The sequence below is a fragment of the Protopterus annectens genome, chromosome 9.part0 (genome assembly GCF_019279795.1).
Source record: "Protopterus annectens isolate FY-2018-M chromosome 9.part0, PAN1.0, whole genome shotgun sequence".
Lineage (NCBI taxonomy): Eukaryota > Metazoa > Chordata > Ceratodontiformes > Protopteridae > Protopterus > Protopterus annectens.
Window position 1 is genome coordinate 418233546 of NC_056743.1, and position 25617 is coordinate 418259162.

A 25617-nucleotide genomic window follows, 5' to 3' on the forward strand; every position below is an offset into this window, starting at 1 on the left:
GACTGTACTACTGCATACCTGTAGTTAATTCATAGTTAAGTCATGTGCAAAATAATAATCCTCGTAAGAACGAATATGCGTAACCCACAATAAGGAAATGCAAGTGCGCCTGTGCGTGTGTGATCCGCTCACAGCATAGTAAATGAATGCTGTTTCCTCCCACGTTAGTTATACATGGCTCAAACCTGTTAACCCCGTAAAGTATGAAACCGGACAAAGGCATGCAAACTACCGGTACAAATAGGGACAAACCCCAGATATGTGCCAGAACAAACATAGAAAGTGGATAGAATAACGGGTGTGTCAGTAGCATGGATTCTCTGAAGGGTATGCAGTCATAACCTGAACTGCTTGCCAGTATTCCCCACTGTAAGTCTCAAATGAAATGCCGCTACATTGCCAGATAGACACAGGTTTATGTAAAACACACCGAAGATAAAGAGGCAACCAGCTGTACACTCTGCGACAATCTGTACAGTGGAAAGGTATGGTATGGATATAGATATATGCGTATACACATAATCCACAGACGTAAACCAAAGCAAGTTATGAAATGAGGATTGTACATGTATATATGTATACACAACAGACTTATGTCCCGTAGATATGACATATGTACATAAATCGGCCACGTTATAGCTAATATGGGTAAACAGACATGCACGAAAGGTGAATAAACCGCTGCATTCCAAACCATTGGCCAGAAAGTGACAGTCCAGCAAGTTCTACACTTTAAACATGCAGATAAGTGTCCATTTCAGAACCACAAAAATTGATCCATACATAGTGTCAACCGACATTGACGCAAAATAAGTGACCTCAGCAAATACGATATAGCTGTACATGCAACAGTAGCAGGTGCAAGGGTGATGACACGTGTCGATAGAATGTATGACGTGTGAACTGATATCTGGAGAGTAGGGAGTGCATATAAGTGTCTCCACACTTCAGTACCGCACACATTAAACATGTGTAATGGGTACTGTAGAGGGTTGTCAGGTATGGGAATCATGGGTATGCAGAAATGGGCCTAGGTGTTGTTTGGCAGAGATTTCGTAGGCCCGCCCCATGGGAGTGATGTGGGTATAGCACACGCCTATATTCCAATAATGGGGCAAACCATCCACTGGATGTTGCGTAAACCATTTTGGCAATATGTAGGGCCCTATATCAGTGTCATGTAGGCGATTATCATGGATGGACATGCGTACGACCAAGATGGTACCCATAACTGGCAAACTGTCAGAATAACACAGCTGCACTAAGGCATAGTACATGAAATACATATAGGGACTATATTAGATATACCCCAGACAAAGTCAGAACATTGTGAGAATACTGGCGTAGCCAGGAATACGTATGTTATGAGTGTTACTAATCATGTAATGGAAATGTCAGTCAGTATTATCTAACCGCACAGTTCGTAATGCCTTGCCAGCAATTTACCAGAAAGGCACATTACTATGACAAATGTAACAAGGGCAAAGGTCAAACGTCAGGGCATTTACCGATAATGTGTACAGGTTAGGGGTATGAAGGTAACCTGTCCAAAATTCATGTACAGAACTAGTGATACTAGGTGGACAGGTGAGAAGAAAGACATCAGGACAAATGAGAAAACATGTACAAGTCATACGCATGTACTCCGACAAATGTGAATGACAACGTATGCCCTGTGAATGTCAATGTGGAAGGTTAATAGACACAAACGTAATGTGCCCCTCAGGGTGTCATGCAGTGTCACCGTAACAATGTCCAGTCCCCCATACTCGTACGTGAGCTCTGCCACTGACTGAAAGCGCAAATACCGGCGCACACATACGGTACATGATAGACCAATTAGTGTGGATAAGCAGCTGTTGCCTGTGAGAGGAATACAACTGTCTGGATGGGTGTGTCCTGCAATATAAATGTAATGGCATGTGGCCTGTGATGCCGCCATACAGTGTGTGTATTGGTGTCAGAAAGTTGATATCTTGTATCAGACACATACTCCGCAACTGTACAGATATACGCAGAATGTGCAGAGTTCTGCCTCATATGTTTGGTGTGTTCACGTAACATCAGTAACATTCTGGCACATTCCTGATAACTGAAGTCATGAAATAATGACAAACATGTGATTAAGACACCAAATCCGACAGAAAAGCCATACTAATGCAAAACCTATTATTGTGTCAACTATGTATGTTTGTAAGAGCAACATGTTAATACTGCCCCTATGTGTCCCACTATCAGATAAGACCTTGTCCAGAAATTTGCTCTAGGAGGTGGAGTGGTATGAACAGAAACAGATACATGTGTGAGGCAATATCGACTGCAAGATAACGCAGAAGGTATGAAATGCGCTGCAGTAGGACGTTTCGTACTGTCCGCAGGTATGTGCTGACATGTCAAATGACACAGCAGTCTACATGAAGTACCTATAGGGCTGTCACCTTTACAAATGATGATAGTGGGACATACCCACAGCCATGCACACAGCACAAATAGACATACACACAGCAAAACTAGGCCATGATACATGAAGCCTCCGGCATGTACGAGTACAGTGAAAGTACAGCAAGGATAGATGTCTGCCAAGATATACAGCAAATGCCAGTAAGGGCATGTAACACCGCCCGTAACACGGACGTTGCATGGACAATGTTGGGATTTGCAACATACCCCATTGGTATGTGAAAGCTATGCAAATATGCGATACATGAAACAGTCAGCTGTCCATGCAAGAGCAGAGTTATGGGCAGAAAATAGATTTTATATATATATATATATATATATATAGAGAGAGAGATAGACATACACACACACACACACACACACACACACACACACACATGTGACAGGGCTGGTAATCGAACCTACACATTACTACCCTATCACACTACAGCATGACGCATTTACAGAACAGACTACCGAGATTACTAAACACAGCAGACACACAGGCATTCTACTAGGTGCATGTCAACATCCGCAAAGACAAAGACGTCAGCAGGATATATCTGTGTTGCGAAGTGTCTAAAAGCATAACCTGAGTCTCCAGGCAGACGGGAGCATGCACACACACACACACACACACACACACACACACACACACATCTGGCAGGCCTGGGAATCGAACTTACACCTAACTACCCTATCACACTGCAGCATGACGCATTTACAGAACGCGCTACCGAGATTACTGAACATAGCACACCCAGAGGCATACTTCTAGGTGAGTGACATCATCCGCAAAGGCAAAGACGCCGATAGGGAATGTATGTGTTGTGAGGCAACTAAAAGCATTACTGTGTCCCCAGGCAGCTGGAAACACACACACACACTTGGAAGGGCCGGGAGTTGAACATACACCTAACTACTTTAACACACTACAGCATTACGCATTTACAGAACGCGCTACCGAGATTACTGAACACAGCACTCCCAGAGGCATACTTCTAGGTGGGTGACATCATCCGCAAAGGCAAAGATGCCGATAGGGAATGTTTAGAGAGTGAGCAGTCTGAAAGCATATTACTGTCCCAAGATAGACGTACACAAACACGGCAGTGCTGTCATCGGGCCAACTAAATATCTACGGAGCACTACAACACTAAATAGATACGGGATGCACCACAGACAGTACACCCTTCGAGAGAGCAACCAGTGTGTTCAATGTAGGCATCCATCGTGTCATTGAAAATGGACATCGGTTGCCTGGATGACCACCATGGCTATACAGGATGTCAATGGCCATGCCCACACGCTTAGTATCACACGTCTGTTTGGAATGTACTGTGTGCCCATCTACACAACGGCGTACTGGGCATGCTCACACACTTAGCAGTTGCAAAGGGCCATCTTGCATGCACACGGAGTCTAATCACGGAAGGGCGCAGTGTGGAATGTACTGTGTGTCCATCTACACAATGGCGTACTGGGCATGCTCACACACTTAGCAGTTGCAAAGGGCCAACTTGCATGCAGATGGAGTGTACACACAGAAGGGCACAGTACAGAAGGGCACAGTAAGGTATAACTGTCCTCACGCACAGGGCAGTCACACATGCAGTGACCTGTACACACTCAGTTGCCATCACAGCTGTCACAGGTGCAGGTCACACACGTACACACTGCAGTGTACACTGTAGCTGTCAAGTCAGTACCATGTCGTCGGTGCAGCACTACACAGCCTTACGGTCCCACAACACCATGTGACACATGACCACTGGGCTGTACAGTGGTGTACACCAGCTGTGCAGAGTACACATGTACCAACAGGGATCCAGCAGGTGTTATGCATTGCAATGATACCAGTATACATGAACAGGTCGGCTCAACACATACCACGGCCCTTACACAGCTGTGACACCTGACTGTTGCTGTACACCAATGAACACACGTCTGGATATGTCATACATGTGATTGTGTGGATGTGTGCGTGGACTGCACACACAACACATACATACATAGCCTTTGATGTACCACATGCATAACACTGGCCTAATCAATGCTACACACACGAATGGAAGGTGGGCCCATGTCTGTTGAATGCTCACACTACAGGGGGTAGCAGTGTTGACCTGGACACATAACCCTTGTACTGGTCGCCTGTGAAACCCGTGATATCATACCGCAGTCCATGTGCTATGTATGTCAACACACATGTCCAACAATAGCAATGCATACAAACATGGCAACAGGAGACACATGTGACATCTGTACTGTGCATGCAGCAACCGTGCATGTGCAGTGGCCGATGTCTGTAACATAGTTGCACCTACCTACGACATGCAGACGCAATGCAGACCCATCATTGACACCTGTATACAGTGACATACAAACAGCACGTATGGAGGGATGTGTGTACATAACGTGGTGAACCACCTGTCTAGATGTATGTGTGCAGGGGGTGGCTCACAGTTATGTCACGCACCATCCTATCATGCCATGTGCAAACAGTACGCTATGTCGCTGTTAAGTGATGGTGCTGACGTAATGCATACACAGCGGTCAGGTGTTAACAACTATGTCACATGGCACCTGTAACACCTACAACCTCCCGTGTGCATATAGCAGCACATCTGCCAGATATAGCATTGGTACACATGCAATCAGTACCGCTGCATGTCTATCAAACGTGTCATCATATGGCAGGTGTGTTATTCTCAGCACTGCCATGTGTGTCCGAATGTGTGACCAGGGATGCCACATATCGCGGGGAATATGTCCCAGTTGCTACACATCCCTGTACACCATTGTAGAGATCTGTACATACGTTAGTGTGGGAAGCATGACGTCGGCCGGTGTGGTGCATCACACACGGCTGCCTGTATACACGTGTGGTCACCACAGTGTGTGTGTGTCTGTATGTATGTCTGGTGCTTGGTGTGAGGGTGTATGCTAATATACAGTGGGAAATGATCACTAACCCCACGTGGTAACTAACCCGTAATGGTGATGCATTGCACAACCCTGTTGATGCCATAGGTCCCAGCCATACTGGCTACCTGTGCATGTCCCTTCTCTGTGACACATCGTGTGGGTGCATAGTACTGTGAGGGTGATGACCACACAGGCAAGGGTCCCCACCTGCACACTATGGGGTGTGCATTATAGTGGTGTACACCCCGTGAATGCGGCCATGTTCCCGTACTGTTACAGGGTCCTACTGCTGCACAGTGTGGCCTCCAGCTACCAAGTGACACCTCACATCATCATTGGCCAGGCCGCTGTGTACAACCCCTGCACCATGTCACCATACCTGTAATGTGTCCTGCTATGTATGTCACATCTCTGTCCAGTGTAGCCTGTGGCACTGACCACATGCGTCGGGTGCAGTATATGTGCGGACATCTGTGTCATGTTGGTTAGTCCAACAGTCAGGTTGAGGGTACATGTAGCATGCTGATAATGCCAGACGTGCCTGTGAGTAATCCACAGTTACACGTGGGGGACTGCAAACACTGCTACCTGTAGGCACATGCAAGTACACCATAGGAGGGAACCAGGGTATCACAACCAACATGGTGCTACAGATGTAACCAAGACACATACTGTGAACACATCACAATGCATGCTGCACCTGCACTACATGGTATGACTGGTGCATGTCGACAGTACACAACCTATGTCACATACACATCTCTCAGTATTCACACAGCCACTGCAACATACACCTCTCTCACCATGCATACAAAGGTATTACATACACCTCTCACTATGCTGTTCACCCTGTGCATCAGAATATTTGTGCATAACCCTGCACCGATGGTGTGGATGACAGGGATGCGGCACAGGCTTCATCATATGCACAGGGTGATATGTTTGCCAGGGGCATAGGCTGCACCAATGGATAGCATCATGTGTATGTATAAGGGCTGGTGAGTTGACTGGACATGTCTGTGCAGAATTAATGTGGATGTTGTGGAGCCCTACAGTTGTGTTTGCTGTGTGCGTGTATGTGTGTACACAGTTCTGACATTTGTGATGCCTACACGGGGTATAATTGACAGCCCCAGATTGTATAGAGCAGGTTGTACAGCTCACTGTGTCCACGGCCACGTGACCTGTGCCTGATTGGGGTTGCACGGGCACTACCCAGGTGGAGGTACAGAGTGGCTACTGTCCGACACATGTCTGCTGAAACCGTGTCCCCGCTGAGACCATCCAGGGCCACGTGGACGTGGCCTGCTGTGTCTTGGTGTTGACAGCGCAGCACCAGCTGTACTGCTACCGGCACTATGGGAGCGGGCATGTGAGGTGGCACGCTCACGAACTACACTAGGTGGTTTTGCTGGCCTACGTCCACGTGGCCTACGCCTCGCTCCTACCAGGTGTTCCAGCACAGACAGCTCACGCTCGCGGATTGCCATGCCTGGGTCAAGGATTCCGACCATTTCACCTAATCGCCTATCCAGAACATTAGCAATCTGCTGTTGAGCATTTGCCAATGCCTGGATGTTGTCATTTAGGGTATGGATAGCAGCCCTCTGCAGCCTCTGCCCTTATCTGTTCTGCCATTCAGCACGTGCCTGTGCCGCCATTACAGTCTGGAACATGCTTCTGGTGATACCAGCTGCTGTGCTCTGTCCTGCAGGTGCATGTCTGCCAGAGGTCCTCCTACGAGCAGCACCGGCCACATGCCTGTGTGGCACATCTGCAGTCATTACACTGACACCATGGTGTGTAGACGCACCTTCTGTAGCCACCACGCGTTCCTGTTCCACGCCAACAGACGCTGACTGTCCTTCCTCTATGGCCACCGGTGATGCGGTATGCATTGGCAGCAGAACTGTGTGCGGGGAAGAGGGGGACATAGCTGGGATGGTAACCATTGGCACAGATTCAGCCCCTGACAACCCTGCCTGTACCTCATGCATATGTTCATCACCACTAGTATCTGTGGGGACACTAACATCAGATGGACCGCAGGAGGGAAACGCACCTGCATCACCTGTGCATGCAAGGAAATACTGTAAAGTACAATAGACACACACACACACACACAGACACACAGACACACACAGACACACCATGCATGTGATTTGTCAGATGGCATGCAGCATGCCTGTGATACAGCAGAGGGCATGCAGCTCAGACATTAATAGTGTTAGTAAGCATACCTCCCTGGGGTGCACACTACAGCAAGCAGGTGTCATATCAGTAGCCATGCAGTTCACACAATCATGGTAGTATGCATGCATCCCCGTGATACACCATGTGGCCCAGAACAGGATAACAGTACACATGGCTGACGTGACCTTGACATGTAATCTGCTGACATGTGCATTAACATGCATACATGTTCGACACAATGGTGTCCTGACACATGTACAGCATCATAATGGGCTTCACATTGCAGTGTTGTGTGTATGCCCTACAGATAGAATGCATGTTTAGCAAATGTGCATGAGCATGGGAGGGTAGTGTGAGCCATTTACATTGCTATACAGTGTGAAGTACAGACACTGTGCCATTGCATGGCAACATGAGGCATCTATGTTGCTGTCGAATGCATAATATGTACACATTGCATAGCCATAACTGCAACACAGTCGTGATGTTCAACAGATCTTATATGGTAAACTTCAGTGACACCTCCAGTAGCTGTGCACAGGCTTTTAGGTTGTCCAGTGTACCACATCAACTGTATAATCGGTCAACTAAGGCTATAATTGGACCATGTGCAACAGGGTGTATACACATCCCAAGTACTGTGTGGCTACATGTCTCTGGCCATCCCCCATGGCCATGTGTGCACATGTGTTGGCCAGTTGTGTGTCATGGGCATCTTTTCCACATGTCTGTGTTGTCCCATATGACATACACCCATAGATGTCAGATATGTCACAATCCACAGGGCTATGCAGACAATGGGTTGTATGTTTGGTATGTGGGGTATAGGTCATGCGATAGTGTGACAATATTGCAGACAGAACACTACATGTCTGGGACATGTCAGGTGGCACATCACAATGTGTGCACCCAATGCAGGGGCATATGACACAATGGTGACACCTATGGGCTGCCCATATCACAGCTCACTGTGTGGTACTGTGTGAGTACCACACATGTTGTTCCAATGCATACTACATATGCCTCCATTGTAGAACACCTCCACCATTGTATGCACAGCTGACCACACGTCGCAATGACAAGTACTGTGGTTTCAAGTTGGTGTATCATTACGTTGGTATATATATTGCACATGGGTGGCATGTGTGAATGAAGGGTGGTGCGACCTGCATATCATGACTGGAACAAACATCAGGTGTGCAAGTGTTAACTGGCCACATAGCAAATAGATCTACACTGTAACATGCCTGATACTGATGACAGTCTCACCTGCAATGGACCCATGTCTGTGCGGCACGCCAGAGGTACCTGTATAGGGGTGACACACCAGTATGAACATTATCCATGGCTGTATGACAGCCACAGATTGCACTGTGCATGTGAACGCATTCACCTGTGTAATAGCATATAGTATGCACATGTGTGCATACACAACGTAGCATACTGTAGTATGCAGCTTGTGTGTCCACATACCTGGCATATGTTGTTACTTTACATAATGCACAGTGACACATGCAACTGCATGGGATATAATAGCCATATGTGCAGTACTGACTTACCAGACAACTCCAGGCTCATTGGTTGGGAGACACCCACCTCCACGATGGCAGCTAATGTTTCTGGATGCTGTTCCCTGGGTGTCCCCAGACTGGCCAGTTGCTCCTCGGTGTGTGTGAGTGGGGGCTGGGTTGGTGGCCCACCACCTGTTCCACCTTGTTCCCTGGCGATTGCAGTGGCACGCTGTTTTGCATGTCGTATCAGGTCCATGCAGTGTCTGCGCACCTGCTGGTAGGTGCGGTTATGGCCACCCACATCGTTCACCCTCCTGCGTAGATCCTGCCACAGGTCATCCCGCTGCTGGGCATGCTGTGGCACATGGCTGAACAACAAGTCATAGTTGTCATGGAGCTGTGGGATGAGGACATCATCCTCCTGGCGGGTGTATGCTGGGAGGCATGTACGGGCATTATCTGTAAGACATAATGATGGTGACAGGTCACAGTTTCAGAGATGTACAGAGATACTGCTGCACATACATTTCTGTGACATCTACTACATCTGCACAGTTATCTTTGCCAAAGCATCATGACACTGACACGACTGACGTTTGTGTCACACGTCACACCCATTATGCATTGGATATCATCACCATATATGTGTCACCTCATTACAGTGTTCATACTCCATGTAAATGCTGTCTTGCTGTGGGCATGTCTATTTGCCTGCACTTGTGTTCTTACCTATCTTCACATGCCTCGATGTGTCCACGGTACTACTGTTGACCTGGATGCTGTGTATATGTCACATATCAACACAGACACAGCCGTAATGGACTTGAGCAGTGACAATGCACACGTACGCATGGACGCCTGTACATGTATGTGTTTTGCCATATACATCTACACAGCACTGTACAACTGTTCAACATCCTGCCACGGATCGCCTGTATTGCACATGTGATAGACATGGGACAATGGCTAGTCAGACGACATTCGCAGGGATGGTCATCAACCATAGCATGTATGGGCACGGTTTCTACGCTGTAACAGACAGCCATTGTGCCACCGCAAGGTGCATCAGTGCCACATTACTGATCCAGTCAGTTGATTGTACATCTACCATGTGGCCATCACACCATGTATGACTGGGATGACATGTGCAGCTTTGATGGACATGGTTGCATGGTATGGTGGGAGTATGTCACATATATGGCACAGGGATCTGTCCAGCCTGTGGCGATCCTAGTATTAGGACGGTGGCTGTCCATGACATATGTCATATAGATCAGGATATGGACATGTAGCATGTCCATCATCATGGTGTAGCAAATGTCCTTCTGTAAGGTAGACAGCATGCTGCATAGTGGAGGTGTGGATTGTGAAGGCTGGTATCGCACATCCATGCATAGCCATTACCCCTTACAGGTGGTATGTGATCCAATATTGGTCACCACAGTGCTGTATATGCCTGTCCAGTGATCTCCGTGCTCATGGATGGCACCCTGACATGACATGGGTACCTCATATGACTACCTAAGGGGCCTGGAGACGTCACCATGTTGGGGGGTGCACTGCACAGCACCATCCCTTACAGTGTCCATAATGTTGACCATAGCCTAGGTAGTAGTTTATGGGTACAGGGATGTTCATCTAGCAGTGGCACTGCTGGTATCTTCCATCAGACTGTGCACATATGTCACACACCTCACCCACACAGCCCATTCTGTATGTTCACAACACTGACACAGCTATACTGATAGGTCATGGCCATTCACAGCCTTACATACACAGATGCCTAACATTTGTCTGTGTGGTATGGGCTACAATGATGGTGGGGTACAACACATTAACCCTGTTCTACTGTAGCTGGCACTGATGTGCTGTGCACATGTCACTCTTGCACCTTTTGTAGTTGTGAGTCTGTCAACAGGCCACTGGTGGAACACTTCTGTGACATGCAAAGGTATTTGTAATCAAATATCTGTGCTGTCTTGTACATCTGTACTGCTAACTTCTACAGTGCTAATGGTTCATGGACATGCACACCATACTCAGCAGGGTTATTGTGCAGTGCCACCCTAAATGACTGTCATCACCACTTGTGGGTTGATATTATCCAACACCCTATCTGTATTGTATGGTCATGCTAGGCACTTGTTCAGAACTTGTGAGCATGTCATAAGCTACTGATTACTATAGCGCCCATTCCACACCATTTCCCACAGGTACACTGGCTGTCCTACACTTCCCAGCTTGCTTAAGGTACGACAGCTGTTGTACACATGTAACGCACATATCCTGTGGGACATGGTTGTATACACAGGCATGTCCAACTGTCACGTACCAGTGCTACTGCCCGTCTATATGAGGGATATGTCATACATGTGGCAATAGAGCAATTGTCTCATGTACACATTCAGTGCTCACCTCCCAACATACGGCACTACAGCCTGTGGGGGATGCACTTCTGCAGCCATGCTGGGCCCATAGCTCTCAGGTTTACCTCATTACGAGGAACGTACCTCATTTGGGGTTCTAAAAGGTGCATGTTCCTCAAGGTTCCACATTGGAAGGGTCTGTCACACATTCATTGTTGTAAATAGTTTACCTGCTAGCCATGGCTAAATAGATGGGAATCATATTAATTCATTGGAATATCTTTTTTATACGCAAGACCAGCCTATTTTAGCCATCATATGCCCTTCCTAGTTGACGCTGTTAGTAAGCCAGTTGTAAGTGTTCCATGTTTTGCCCATTTGTCACACAGTATGAGGGCTAATGTTCCTCAGTTTGAGGACAGGAGGCTGACAGCTATGGCTGGGGGTAATGCTGTCGCCAACCCTGACTGCACCTGACCGTCATTTGGGGATGTGTAACATTCGCAACACACCCCACCCATCACATAGTCTCACATGATCTACACCACTGGCCACACCTACGAGGACAGCCTGTGCAGTGCATCTCCATACTCACTGTAGGCACCAGAGGTAGCCCCCATCATGGAAGACAACATCACCAGCTTATAGCCCACAGACTCATGTGTGCCCATCACTTACAGCCAATAGTGAGTTATAACATTCACAACACACCAGTCATAGCTGAGTCTGTAGGGAGTCACACTGCAGTTCCACACAGCAGGCTACACAAGGCGTTAGTCGCTTACATCTTGCTGTCGGGTAACTGCTTCTGCAACATAACCTATGCACCCATGCCACACCTCACCAAGTATGATATGTCTGTCATTCGCCATGTTAGTGTGACTGCCCTGTGATGCCACTTCACAGACTACATGTGCAGGGACATGCAATAGCTCACCAGTCTTATAGCCCTGAGGGTGTGGGCCTGGCCCTGGGGAGCATTTTGCATTCGTCCGGACACGATACCACTGTACAATGACCGACTGTGTCACTTCAACAGTTGCCTATGCTCCTATTGTCATTCCACAGGCATGTGGTATCTGTCCGCTATGACTGTCCTAGTCAAACACAGTGCTGTGGCACAGATGACTTGCACCTGTCAGCCCTGGGAGTACAGCTCACATGTAAGGCTCTTGCTGCTTCTATACTGCCTGTCTTGCACAGTTTCCAATAACTGTCACCAGCAGGGCAGTAACTGGCAGGCACGACATGGGGTCATGTGACACAATGCTTGCATCTTCCTCTGACACGCACGCAGGCAAGGCACACCTTATAATGCACCACTCAAACATCTCTGCAGTGACTGGGACCTGCCTCTAGGCTCTGCAGAGCACACCTGCAATGACAGGTTATAGACAGACCATACATACCTTTCAGGCACATACCTGGACCAGCACGCCCACAGCTGAGGGGTTCCCATATCCCACTATGTTTTGCACACATCCTGGCAAGTTGCTTAGCACAATGCATCAGAGGTGCTCCACGTGCAACTAACTGTGTCCGGGACCGCTATACACATTGTAACAAGCGACAGAGTCAACATCATACCCCATGGGTAACATACTTTCTATGTTAGTATAGTGGACAGTGGGCCTCAGACAGCTACTACTGATGTGTGACTTGACACTACCCCACACTTCACTGGGATAGCCACTCATGTACTTGACACATCCATGAGTCATACCCTCTGCTCTGCTGGATCAACCCATACACACCACCTCCAAGACCTACATTACCCTTGGCATGAACACTACCACCATGTGACTGGTGTTACACACCTGGGGTTATCCCCTCATTGGTGGATTCCAAACATATGCTAATCGACCTTGTTAGCTACATCCCGGCAACACACCCATCACAGCATACACAGTACATGTGTACTACAACACCTACTACAGACGTCTGCTGACAGCGGTTGTTAACATCATGACACCCATGCAGATGGACAATGCACATACAAATGCTGACACATACCCCAGTGCACTTCATTAGCATGTACACAACTGCATGGATCATGCTATTCCACACAGAGCCATGATGGTAACATACCAGATAACAGACGCCACTCTGGTGGTCATGTTCCATGGACATATGATGTACAACAACAGGTGTAGGCTGTTGCACAGTGGTGTACATTCCCATGTGTGGGGTGGCTCACTGGTCAGCCGTGGTGGGGCCACAGGGTCCCTCATCACATACTCCAAGACTAGCTACGTAAACATGACTGCCACACATTCTGGGGTGTACCACCAGGCATTATGGTGGTATGTTAGTATTCGATGGCAACACCCACATCTGCTGTCACATACAACAGTCACTCAGGAACATTGCAGACCCAGGTGGTGGTGGCAACATGCTGGAGGATGGATTCAATGCTGACAGTACACCCTCTCACTCACTACAGGGCCGCAATCCATACATGAACATTGTGATGTCCCTGTGGTCACACCTACACAGTACTGACCTACACTCTATATGTCCTGGGACACTGGCCCCATGTCACCTTCCAACGTCCCAGGCTGTGATGTCCACCAACCTCTGAATTACATGTCTCCTCACTAGGCCACCATATTCAGTAATAGCCTGGTTTCAGACATTGTAGCCCCTGAATGGCACACAGCAGCATTTATCACACTACACACAGGTGGCACCGCATTGCACGAGTGGGACTATAGTCCTACACACCTGACTGGACTGTTCTGCATGGCTATGGGGCACGTCATCAAGGAAGACGTTGGGCTCCCGTCCTTTACTGCCACCCGGTTAGGCTTAAGGCCAGAGCATGGTCCCTACACATGGTGGACTCCTTTCATAGAGTTACCAGGGCAGTTGCTGATGGTACGGGAGTCCACACATCCTACATTGTCCTCTCATTGCCTTTCAGCACCATTCCCCATTCTGGAATTGACAACATACACATCCACCTGCACATCGTACCCTGTGTCTCAGGATGTTATGCTATGTGGCTCATGGACCGGACACACAGTGAGGCCAGCATACCATAGTACCTACTACATGTCAGGTACATTTGGCATACCACGGTCCTCAGTCATAGGGCCCCTCATGTTCAGTATATGCTTCCCTGCGGAACAGGCTGGTACAGGGGACTTTCCCTGCCTAGCTTTCAAATCCCTACATACCAAGCGCCATGATTGCTCCACCAGCTGATACTGACTCCAACCATACGGGTGTTGCTGTGACAGATATATAATATGACTATCATGGCATCAAGCTGCATGACACAAGGTGCATGCACATCACCTTTGCATTACACCATTCACCCACTGACTATCACATGGATGGTAGTCCCCTACATACATATCACATTGTACATGTTTGCAGTAGACACATGTCGCACCCACTCCTGTGGTTACCGTATTGCCACTGTGGCGTGGATATCCTTCTACGTGGCCACACCTATCTGTACTGGGTGTGTAGCTGGTACATAGGCACCCATTGTACCTCTGAACTCAAGACATCTACACACATTCAAGGGTACACCACCCCATTTAGGGTGTACCTTACACAACAGCTACAGCTTTACATGCCACAACATTAACACGCCATGATGTTTACTGAGCTCCGACAGTTTAAATATGCGGCTGCACTACGGATACCACATCTGTACACATTTGCATACTACATACTCAGGGGTGACCTCTGCTGATCAGACAGGGCCCATGTCCACAAGATTATTGATGGATATACTCCTCATATGCGACATAAGCAGAGGCCACTGTGAGCAACATGTTCATGGATATGTGCACACATGCCACAATGAGTGGGATGTGCTTCTGGGTTACATTCCCAAACCGGACACTCACCATGCTGTGGAACATAAGTCCTATGTACATCACGCAGGGACACTCAGTAGCGCTGTTCATGTGATACCTCCCTTGGTGGTTGGGAGACACATGTAGGCCTGGGATTACTGCAGTGGCTGTACTGTGCAGAGGTGCAGGTGACACCTGGCTCTGCTGTTCACAGGACACTACCCTGGAGAGGTGCCACTAGTGTGAACACTGTAGTTGTGCTTACACATGGATTTGCCAGACTGCATAGTACCCCACTATGCACCTGTGCAGCTATTACATGTCCTTTGTGCATGGTTACTTGGTAGCCCTTCCATTTAGATTAGCTGTCATGCTATTACTATGTCCCATACCTACAGGCCATATGTATCCTGTTATTGTACATACCAATAGACGTTACCTGTGGTATGCATGATATGCCTGTTATGCTGTGTAGAATACCTGTCATATCTACCTATAATACTATACATTACACATATTTCACATAGTATCCCATAATGCAAAGCATACTTGCACAGCGGGACCACCTTACATATGTCATTAATGTTATATGCCCATACACATGCGTGCTGTGACAGTATATCAACATATACTATCCCCTGCTATGGCAAGTCCTTGTTGGACATACCCTACCACTGACGGCGGGTTGTATGGCATTGTTCTGTTTAATGCCCTCCTGTAGCATCCCTTGTGGTGTTTGTGCTGTGTACCTTGTGTCTCACTGCTGGACGCACAGTTTCTACAAGCATTAGTATGCTCAGCAAGACATCACTACATAAATACCTTTCCCCACTTTATGCATTGCGGACACATTTAATTAATGCAAACCAGGCTATACATATAGTAAAACTAATTAATACAGATCATGCTATACATAACCTTACATATCGGGCGTTCTACATACCTTGTTGTCGTTACGGCGTTTTGTTTCTATCTCTCTCACAGTGTTTCAACTGTTATTCGGTATGAGCATACGGTTTGAATGTCTGGCAAGTTATCCTTATATACGTCGATACCTGAAACATGTGGATTCATCCCACCAATTGGTGTTCCTGAGTGACTAATTACTTGCATATCAGCTGTGCAGCTACTCCATTCGCCAATTACGCGGCGACAGTGGGGTATAATTGGATTCTCCACTTGGGCATTGCCTATTTGCCCTACCTTCAGGGAGACGGTCTGTATTGTGTTTTGTTATGTGTAACTGCAACTGCTATGCATGGAGACAAGTATAGTTTGGATTCATGTCCCCCGTGGATTGTGTGTGACAGGTAAAGTATTTGGTTCAACATGTGGGTGTACCTGTCATCCCGACGTCTGATAACGGAGTATTGCAATCAAAACCTGTAACATGGCTGTTTGTTCCATTATACAACGCCTGCAATTTTGCATGACGCCTTTAATTGTGTCTCTCACATGGTATGTTGAGGGTTCTGCAGATGTAATTGACTGACTGGATGTTTGTGCTGCTATTACAGTTTGTATTGCTTTAGTTTCTAGTGTGGGAGATGGCGGTGGTTGTACGTAACATACACGGTTTGTGGGCCTTGCATTTCTACATAATCCGTATATATGTGTGTGTGGGCTCCTTCCCTAATTAGAGAGCTAACCGTTAGTAGACTTATGTTATGGGATTGTACGTTGGGCCGTTGTTAATTGGTTTCTATATCGTCTGCAGGTGAGCTTGCTACTTGTATACCTCCGTAATTGCAGCGATATATCGGGATATGTGTAAGTGACAGCTATCCCTTGTATTTCTGTCCCAGATATTTGCAGTCATTGTGGTTGTGTTGTTAAAAAGCCTGTTTGCCATGGGTTACCACCTTTTCATATGGTCATTGTTGGACACTCGCGGGACACAAAGCGGTGTTTACAGGCCAACACGTAGCCACGGTCAGTACACAGGTAGCACATACTTTTATCCTCACTACATACCTATTGTTGTGCGACTTTGGCTACTTATCATATTGCATGTAACATTTAAGTTTCTTACATACAGGCATAACTATTAAATACGACTGTTACATTATATATGGGACATATTTATGTCCTACCATCTTGGACATTTGCCCTTTGTACTGTTTTATGTCAGGACACACCTGCCCAGGGTGGGGCTGTCCCTCCTACTGTGGAACAGGTAGTAACCGTATGTCTACGGCTAGCTATACCCACACCTACCGTACTGATCTCCCTCTGACTTGGCACTAACATACACATGTTGCGGACACACGCACACATTACAGTCACACAGAGACGCACACGGCACCCTCAATGCACACTTACACAGACTACGGCACTCACAGACACAGTTGAACACCGTACCTACGTGGACCACGACACCGACAGCGGTGACTAACTGTCCCTTCATATCATCATACTATTACTCGCGGATGTACTGTTCCGGTACTGTGTTCTATCGGTCTTTCAGCCTCGTGGTTACGCATGTCGGTATGTTACACATTCCATGGTTGGCGGTATCCTATTTATTTGTACCTCCAAGATGTTATGAATGTCGTTGAACTATTCTATTATATTTGCAGATATCGCTGAATCCATCTATATCACCATATATCCCTCTATTGCCCTTTCTATCTGTATTATATATATGCATATGTGTACATATATATATATATATATATATATATATATATATATATCTGGCGGGGAACGTGACAGGCACACAGCACCACCATATGCTGTAAGACTCATGTACTGTTCAGGTGTTGGCATTCTGTGTTCCACTGGCTGTTGTGTTTACAATGTTTGAGGGATGCCTATGTAGGAGTCACACATTGGGCCACCTATACATTACAATTTACAGGTGGTCATGTTTATGTGCCATCCATTTTACTGTGTGTGCAGGTGGAGAGGTGTCAGTCCATAGGGGCCTACACTGTCAGAGTATGTGCTATACGTTCCCTCTTTGCCAAGGTGTAGGCATATTGAGCACGCCTCCTTCTGCCTACTGGGGCTGGCACAGTGTGTTCATGGTCTGAATCCCTCTGTGCCTGTAATGGCCTTGGCAATTGCAGTGGGCTATGAGGGCCTTCACCATTTTGTCCCTGATGCAGCTGCTTCCGCAGGATCATATGTAGCATGGCACATACTATGACGATGTGGGCACACGTGCCTGGAGAGTACTGCAAGGCTCCACCAGATGTATCCAAGCACCGGAACCGTGATTTCAGCATCCCGAACACACGCTCTATGATGATTCTGGTTTGTGCGTGTGCCTCATTATGGCGTTCTTGCATGGGTGTGTGTGCATTTCTGATGGGAGTCATCATCCATGGCTTCAGTGCATAGCCAGCATCCCCCACGAGATGGCCATGTGGGATGTCCTCCCTGACAAATACCTGATACAGCTGTGAGGCATGCCAGATATGGGAGTCATGGTAGCTTCCAGGGCTGCCAGCACACACATCCATGATAATGCCCTGGGCATTGCACACGACCTGGCAGTTGATGGAGTGGAATCCATTGCGGTTTATGTAGCGCCTATCCTGCTCACCGGGTGGTGACTTGATTTGTATGTGCGTGCAGTCTATCGCACCCAGTACCTCCGGGTATTGTGCCACATGGTGGAAGTGGCACATATTGCTGGCCAACTCCTCCTGAGTTCTGGGGAAGTATATCTGCTCATTAGCATGTGGTAACATGGCATCCAGGAACTGGTGTAGTACCCTGGATGCTGATGCCTGTGAGATACCCATTATATCTCCAGTTGACCTTTGAAAGGTACCTGTGGCCAGTATTCGCAGGCTTACACATACCTTCGTGTCCACTGGGATGGGTTCCCCTCTGTTGTTTCTGGTTCTCAGGCTTGGCCGGCACAGCTCAACTATTTGCTGTAAGATGTCCCTGTCCGCCCTGTAACGCTCTACTATCTCCAGGTCATGTAGCCCCTGGTAGGTTACCCTTGGTCTGAACACTCTCCTTCTCCTCCGAGGCCTGCGGTGTTTGTCGGCATCGTCCTCCACAACACCGTCAGTCTCTAACACATGCTGATGAATCACAGCTATGGCAGCTCCCAACATGTACATTTTAAAAGTTCCCCGTGTGTTTACACCTATGGTGCGGTGTTTGGGAATACACAGGTGTGTGTTGGGTACTTTCACATTTTATACTATTGTGCTGTGGACACCGATGATGTCATAGGGTGTGTATGTTCGATCGTAGCTACAGGTTATCTTATGTGTTTTACTGCTGGAACTACTATTGTGGTGCCTTTGGTGTTGAATTAATTTGCCTGCCGTGGATTACCTCTTGACCTTCCCTTTACATTTCTGCGCATTGCACCTACCATTTTCTGGCGTGCATTCTGCAGCCTACTTTCATTTGTACTTTCCTGGACCTGGCGTATCTTGCGTTGTGTGCTACTGCTGGTCTGCTGTCTGTTTGCTTTGCTCTGCTGTGTCAGGTCTCCTATCTTTGCAATCCAATACATCCCCTCCTTTCTTTGCATTCAAATGCCTCCCCTATCCTGTTTTGCAGGTTTCTGCAAGCAGACTTGTCAGCTGCTGTCGATTGACCTTTGTGGGTTGATTGGTGTTGATTGCTCATTAGTACTCCAATTACCCTACTTCCGCATTTCCTTCTTTTCTTCCCCTGACCTTCCTGTTTCTGCTATTGTTTGCGGCACGTGCGTCCGATTACTGGGTTTCGGGCATGTTTTCATCCTCGTACACATGTGCTTTTGGCCACCATGTGTGCTCTCAGCTAAACGATTCCTCCCCACCCCTGTCCTGCAGCTTTGCTTAGCAACGGACAGGCCAGATTTGCAATGCTCCAATGTGCTTACTGCTACAGTGGCACACCCCTCTGCTGATGTCATGTATCTCCTCTGAGCCACTCCTCAGTGTTATACCACTGTGCCGTATGGTACAACCTTCATCTGGCGGGACATTTGCGATTCAGTATTATCTGCCTCATTTGCATGGCATTGACTACTAATTCATAGTTACCGCGCCGAACACTATCGCAAGCCCTTGGCAACCCTTGCACCTTGGTTGTGGTGTTCCATGCCTACCATTGTGTATTATGCTGTAAACCTGATTTCTATTACGTTGCGATTTTATGACATTTTTATATTATTTCTTTATGTTACAGCTTCCGCACACATGTCCTGCGGTTGTGCTGTGCGTTACTGTGGACATGACATTAAATGTTGTTATTTACGTGTTGTGCATCTTTTCTTATGCCATTGGCTGTGTATTTCGCCATTGGCATATGTTAACGTTGTGATACCTGGGTCTGGCCCTCTTCCATAGCTCCGATTTTCTGTTTGGGAAAATGTAAACCGTGTTTTTTGGTTTACATTTCCGTGGGCTTACGCTATGCCTGCACCACTTCATGAATCGCTATATGCCTTCATTTGCATGGTGTGACACTGCACATGGGGTGATTAGCATACCTACGCCAGGGGCTGCGCAGATCTGGCATACGCCGGTAGTGCACGTGGAATTGGATCGTACCTGAATCGCTCGACGGCCATATTTGGCATTATAACACCTACGCTATGCATGCGCCTGGCGCAAGCTTCATGAATCCCGGGGGAGGTTTAAAAGAAGGCAGGTTAATTGAGCTATGTAATTTTTAAAAATAATCGGGTGTATTATAAGTGATGTATAATGTCTGCAACTGGTTTGTGTCGGTATGGTTTGTGATGTAAATTGCTTGCAACTAGGATTGTGTTGTGTGGTTTGCTTTACTTTTAATGTATGATTGCTTTAGTTGTAAGTGATGCTTTAATAAAGATGTTTGTTGCTAAAAAGGGGGGCAGGAATTGAATAGTTTATGTAATGTTGCTTAGGTTATATGATATATAGCAATATATGTGAAGTATAATGTTTGTTAATGCGTTAATACAGTTTGATTACTTTTGTATAAATGTAAATTTGCCTATGTCACAATTGGTAATTCAATAAAGATGTTTTAAAAAAATGTTTCTTGTTTGCAGACCTCAGTGGGCACTAACAGTACAACATTATTATTTCTTGCAAGCTCCTTTACTTTGATGTGCCACAAAGAATACAAGCAGTTAATTGGTTTGGCCTTCTGTTGTGTGTCTATCAGACCTAGATCCTTGCACATCCTTTGCAAGCAGGATTCTTGCAACACGTGAAAAGTTAAGTTCTCCAAGTTGTATGGGATGGGAAGAAACAGGGGGATTGGGACACCCTAACTTTGAGAACTACGTAAAGGCGATACAGTGTAAATATTTACTGGCACTAATCAGCCTTGTTCTGCAATGTGAAAATATATCTTTCTTGCTATTTCACATGGAATGTTGGGTCTATATGTGTTTTTACAAGGAGGGCTCTGCTAATTAGGAATGTCTCTTGCAGAATAATAATAATGATGCAAAATAAACTGTTGAAGTCACCATGAAGAGAAACAATGTCCTTATTGCAATATAATCCAGAAGACTGGTATAAGATAAACTGTTGAAATCACCGTAAAAAGAGACAACGTCCTTATTGCAACATAATCCACATTTTATTATCGATAAAACCAAAAGATGAGCGCTTTCACGTGCCTCATGCACGCTTCATCAGATCTAACTTATAACAACTTTAACTTCCTTTTTATAAAGCTAAAACCAACTGTCAGTTCAATTAACCAAAGCAATTAAACAATTATATTGAGACAATCAATTAATTAAGAAATACAAATATTTAAAGTAGTAGTATATGATTACTCAACTCAGCCTTTCACAAACACTACCATCATATATTCATTGTGTATTTGTTGTTTCTATCAAAACACAGTGATGTTTAGTGAAGCTAGATGTCTACTTACATATATGTCGCTTATACAAACATAATATAACTAAGACATATAACACCATATCAATTATATATGAGCGACATTTATAGCATGGTGAAAGCAAGTAGAATGCAGAATAAAACTACAAAATAAAATGTCAACAATTTTCTAGCTTTGTCTAAAATGAATCATATAAATATACATGATCAATAATACTAATAGATTTTAATTAATATTTATTATATATGATATAATATGAATTCATTGATAGGCATGTATCTTGTTCCCAACTACTATAAATAAAATATAATATAACCTACTATTTATGCTAATAAAATATATATATATATATATATATATATATATATATATATATATATATGTGTGTGCTTAAACATCTAAAGTGTCAAATACAAACTCCAATATAATATCTCATAAAATTAAATATATATGAAATAATTATATATAATTAAATAAACTCTATAAATTCTATAAATTGATGAGCATAATTGATTAAAAACTTCCAAATGAATTTAATACTATGTTTTAATCGAACTTATAATATTATAACAAACAGTTCAATTCATATACTATCTACAGGTATTATTCTCTAGTATAGGTTTCATTGAGACATAGTGATTCAAACCTGGGGGTAAATGTGCCCCTGTTCTAAATATCCATTCAAGTTCTAGTCGGGCTAAATAATTCATATTGTCTCCCATTCTTAAACTCTGTCTGGCAACTTGTAAAACCCTAAATCTGAAACTATGCTCAGAGTGTATATTAATGTGTCTCACTAGGGCATTCAACTCATTCTTCTTTCTGATGTCATAAATATGGTTATATATTCTTTCTTTAAATTTTCTTTTTGTTAACCCTATATAAAACGCATCACATTGTACACATGTCGCCATATATATTAAATTCATGGTGTCACAATTGGCAAAAATTTTGGTTCAAATTTAAAAAAACCAAGAGGATGTTTATAAATTTGTGTTTCAGTGATATATTGGCACATATTGCATTTTTTACAGGGAAAACTTCCCATTAAGGGAATGCCCTCAGAAGGGTCATATCTTATTTTATTCGAGTCAAAATTGAATATTGCCTTAAGATTGTCACAGTTTTTGAATATAAAGGAGGGTTTATCCCCAACTATATTCTTGATGAAACTTTCCATGGTTAGTACATTTCAATGTTTATTAACAATCTTCTTAAGTTCTATAACTTCATTGGTGTACTTCATCATATATCTCAACCTAGCACCATCCGACATCCCTTGTCTTCTAAAACCTGGAATATGTTTCTGTTGTTGAGTATTAATCATATATCCCTCAACAGGTTCAGTATATATTTTCACTGGGATTATGATGTCCTTCTTAATATCTCTAACTAATTTCGGAGTATATCCTCTCTCGAGGAATTAGATGTTCCATGTCATCAGCCTCTTTTAGTAATGTCATCATTTTTACATAACTTAGTTAGTCTGACAAACTGACTTTTTATGATGCCTGAAAACATATGCCTAGGGTGCATGCTGTTAAAACAGAGTAACGTGTTTTTCCAGCATGGTTTCCTATATAGCTTATATACTATTTCACAATCACTGTTATAATTCAAGTTTACATCTAGAAAATTTAAACTGTCAACTGAATATTCAGCCGTAAACCTCAGAAATTCTGTGGTGGATTCTAAATATTGCAAAAAAGTCTGAAATTCTGGCTTAGTACCTGACCACACAATGACCACGTCGTCCACAAATCTCCTATATAATTGGATTTTATCAAACCAAGCACTATTGAATAAGTGTTGTTTTTCCCAGAAATACATCACTAAATTAGCGTATGTATTAGCACATGGGGTGCCCATAGCGACACCCCATAGCTGTAAATAGTATTTCTTATTGAATATAAAAATATTGTTATTCAAAACCAATTCTAACAGTTGACATGTTAAAATTTGTCTATTAACACTGAACGTGCTTTCACTTGTGATTATTTCTCTAATGGCTTGTACGCCATAATCATTCGGTATACAAGTAAATAAATTTCGTACGTCCAGTGTCACTAAAAGTACATTTTCCATTTTAGAGAATTCTTCTTGTACTTGTTCAATGTCATTAAGTAGCTAATAAGTATTATTCAAAATTGTAGGTATGGTATCGACTAATGGTCTTAACAGTTTCTCTAGAAAAACAGAGATGTTATATGTAGCCCAACCTCTACCAGAAACGATGGGATGCATAGGAATAGGGAATATTCCTTTGTGAATTTTTGGCAGGCCTTTCAAACATGGAATGAGAGGGTTCTCAACATGTAAAAAATCATAAATTTCACTACTCATTTGTCTGCACATTAACATGTCATATAAATTATCATGGATGTTTCTAGCTATAACATTCACTTCTTCAACCTGTAACATCTTGTAAGTGTTCACATCTTCTAAAAGTAACTCCATGTTTATGTATTTATTTATTTTTATTTTACATTTGTTAACCGGGAGAGTCCGACTGGATACATGTCCATTTTCATCGGAGGCCCGGGGAGAAAAGCTCCAAGTACATAACAGACATATGAACATTGTTAATGCAAAAAAAGGAAGATAGTTGAGTTCTAAATACAATATAAAGATACATCACATCTTGGGAAAAAAAAAAAACAACAGCAGCATATAAAAAAAACATAGGTCAGTTACAAAGGCGAGGCGCCTTGTTAAAAAGCGGTTAAGGATAGTGAGGTAAGAGAAGGGTAAATGATAGTGGTTAATCAGGTTTGGAACAGGGACATTGCCAGAGAGTATTGAGATGGGGTTTAAGCTTTTTTTTGAATTGTAGGAGTGAGGGTTCTGAGATGAGCATGGTCGGTAAGGAGTTCCACATTTTACCTACAAAGTTTGAGAATAGAGAATCCCCAGCAGAATTATTGGCTTTGGTAGTTTGAGCTAAGATCTTATTGGAGGAGCGTAAAGATTGCAGGTTAATATAGGGGTGAATGATGTTTTTCAGAGCTGGTGTTTTCTCTGGGTGATACAGTATCTGGTGAGCCATTTTGAGTTGGTTGAAATGGAGTTGGCTGGAAAACTCTAACCACCCTAGTTGCTTCAAGTTAGTGCAGTGGTGCATTCTAAAGGTGGAATTTGTGGCAAATCTAGCTATGTGATTGTAACAAGAAGCAAGTTTAAGGGTTGTCTTGTTTAGGTTTGTAAAGAGGGGGGGGCATAGAAAAGAGTTGATAGTAGGTGTGTGCTGGCAATTGTAATTTTAGCATGAGGAGTGAGAAAGTGTTTTACTTTATAGAGAGAGCCAAGCTTTTTATTGACGGTTTTGATGGTAAGATTGAAATGGGTGTCAAATTTAAGGGAGTTATCAATGGTAACACCTAATAGCTTTGTGTGAGCTTCTGGTGATATAGTGATTCCATTGGAGGATGTAATAGAGAAGGTGGGGAAGAGTCTTGTTAGTGGGTGAGAAAGTAAGTAGTTTTGTTTTGTTGGGGTTGAGAACTAGTTGTCGACTTGAGAACCATTTTCTATTAGGTTGAAGGTGTCTTGGGTTGAAGCAGT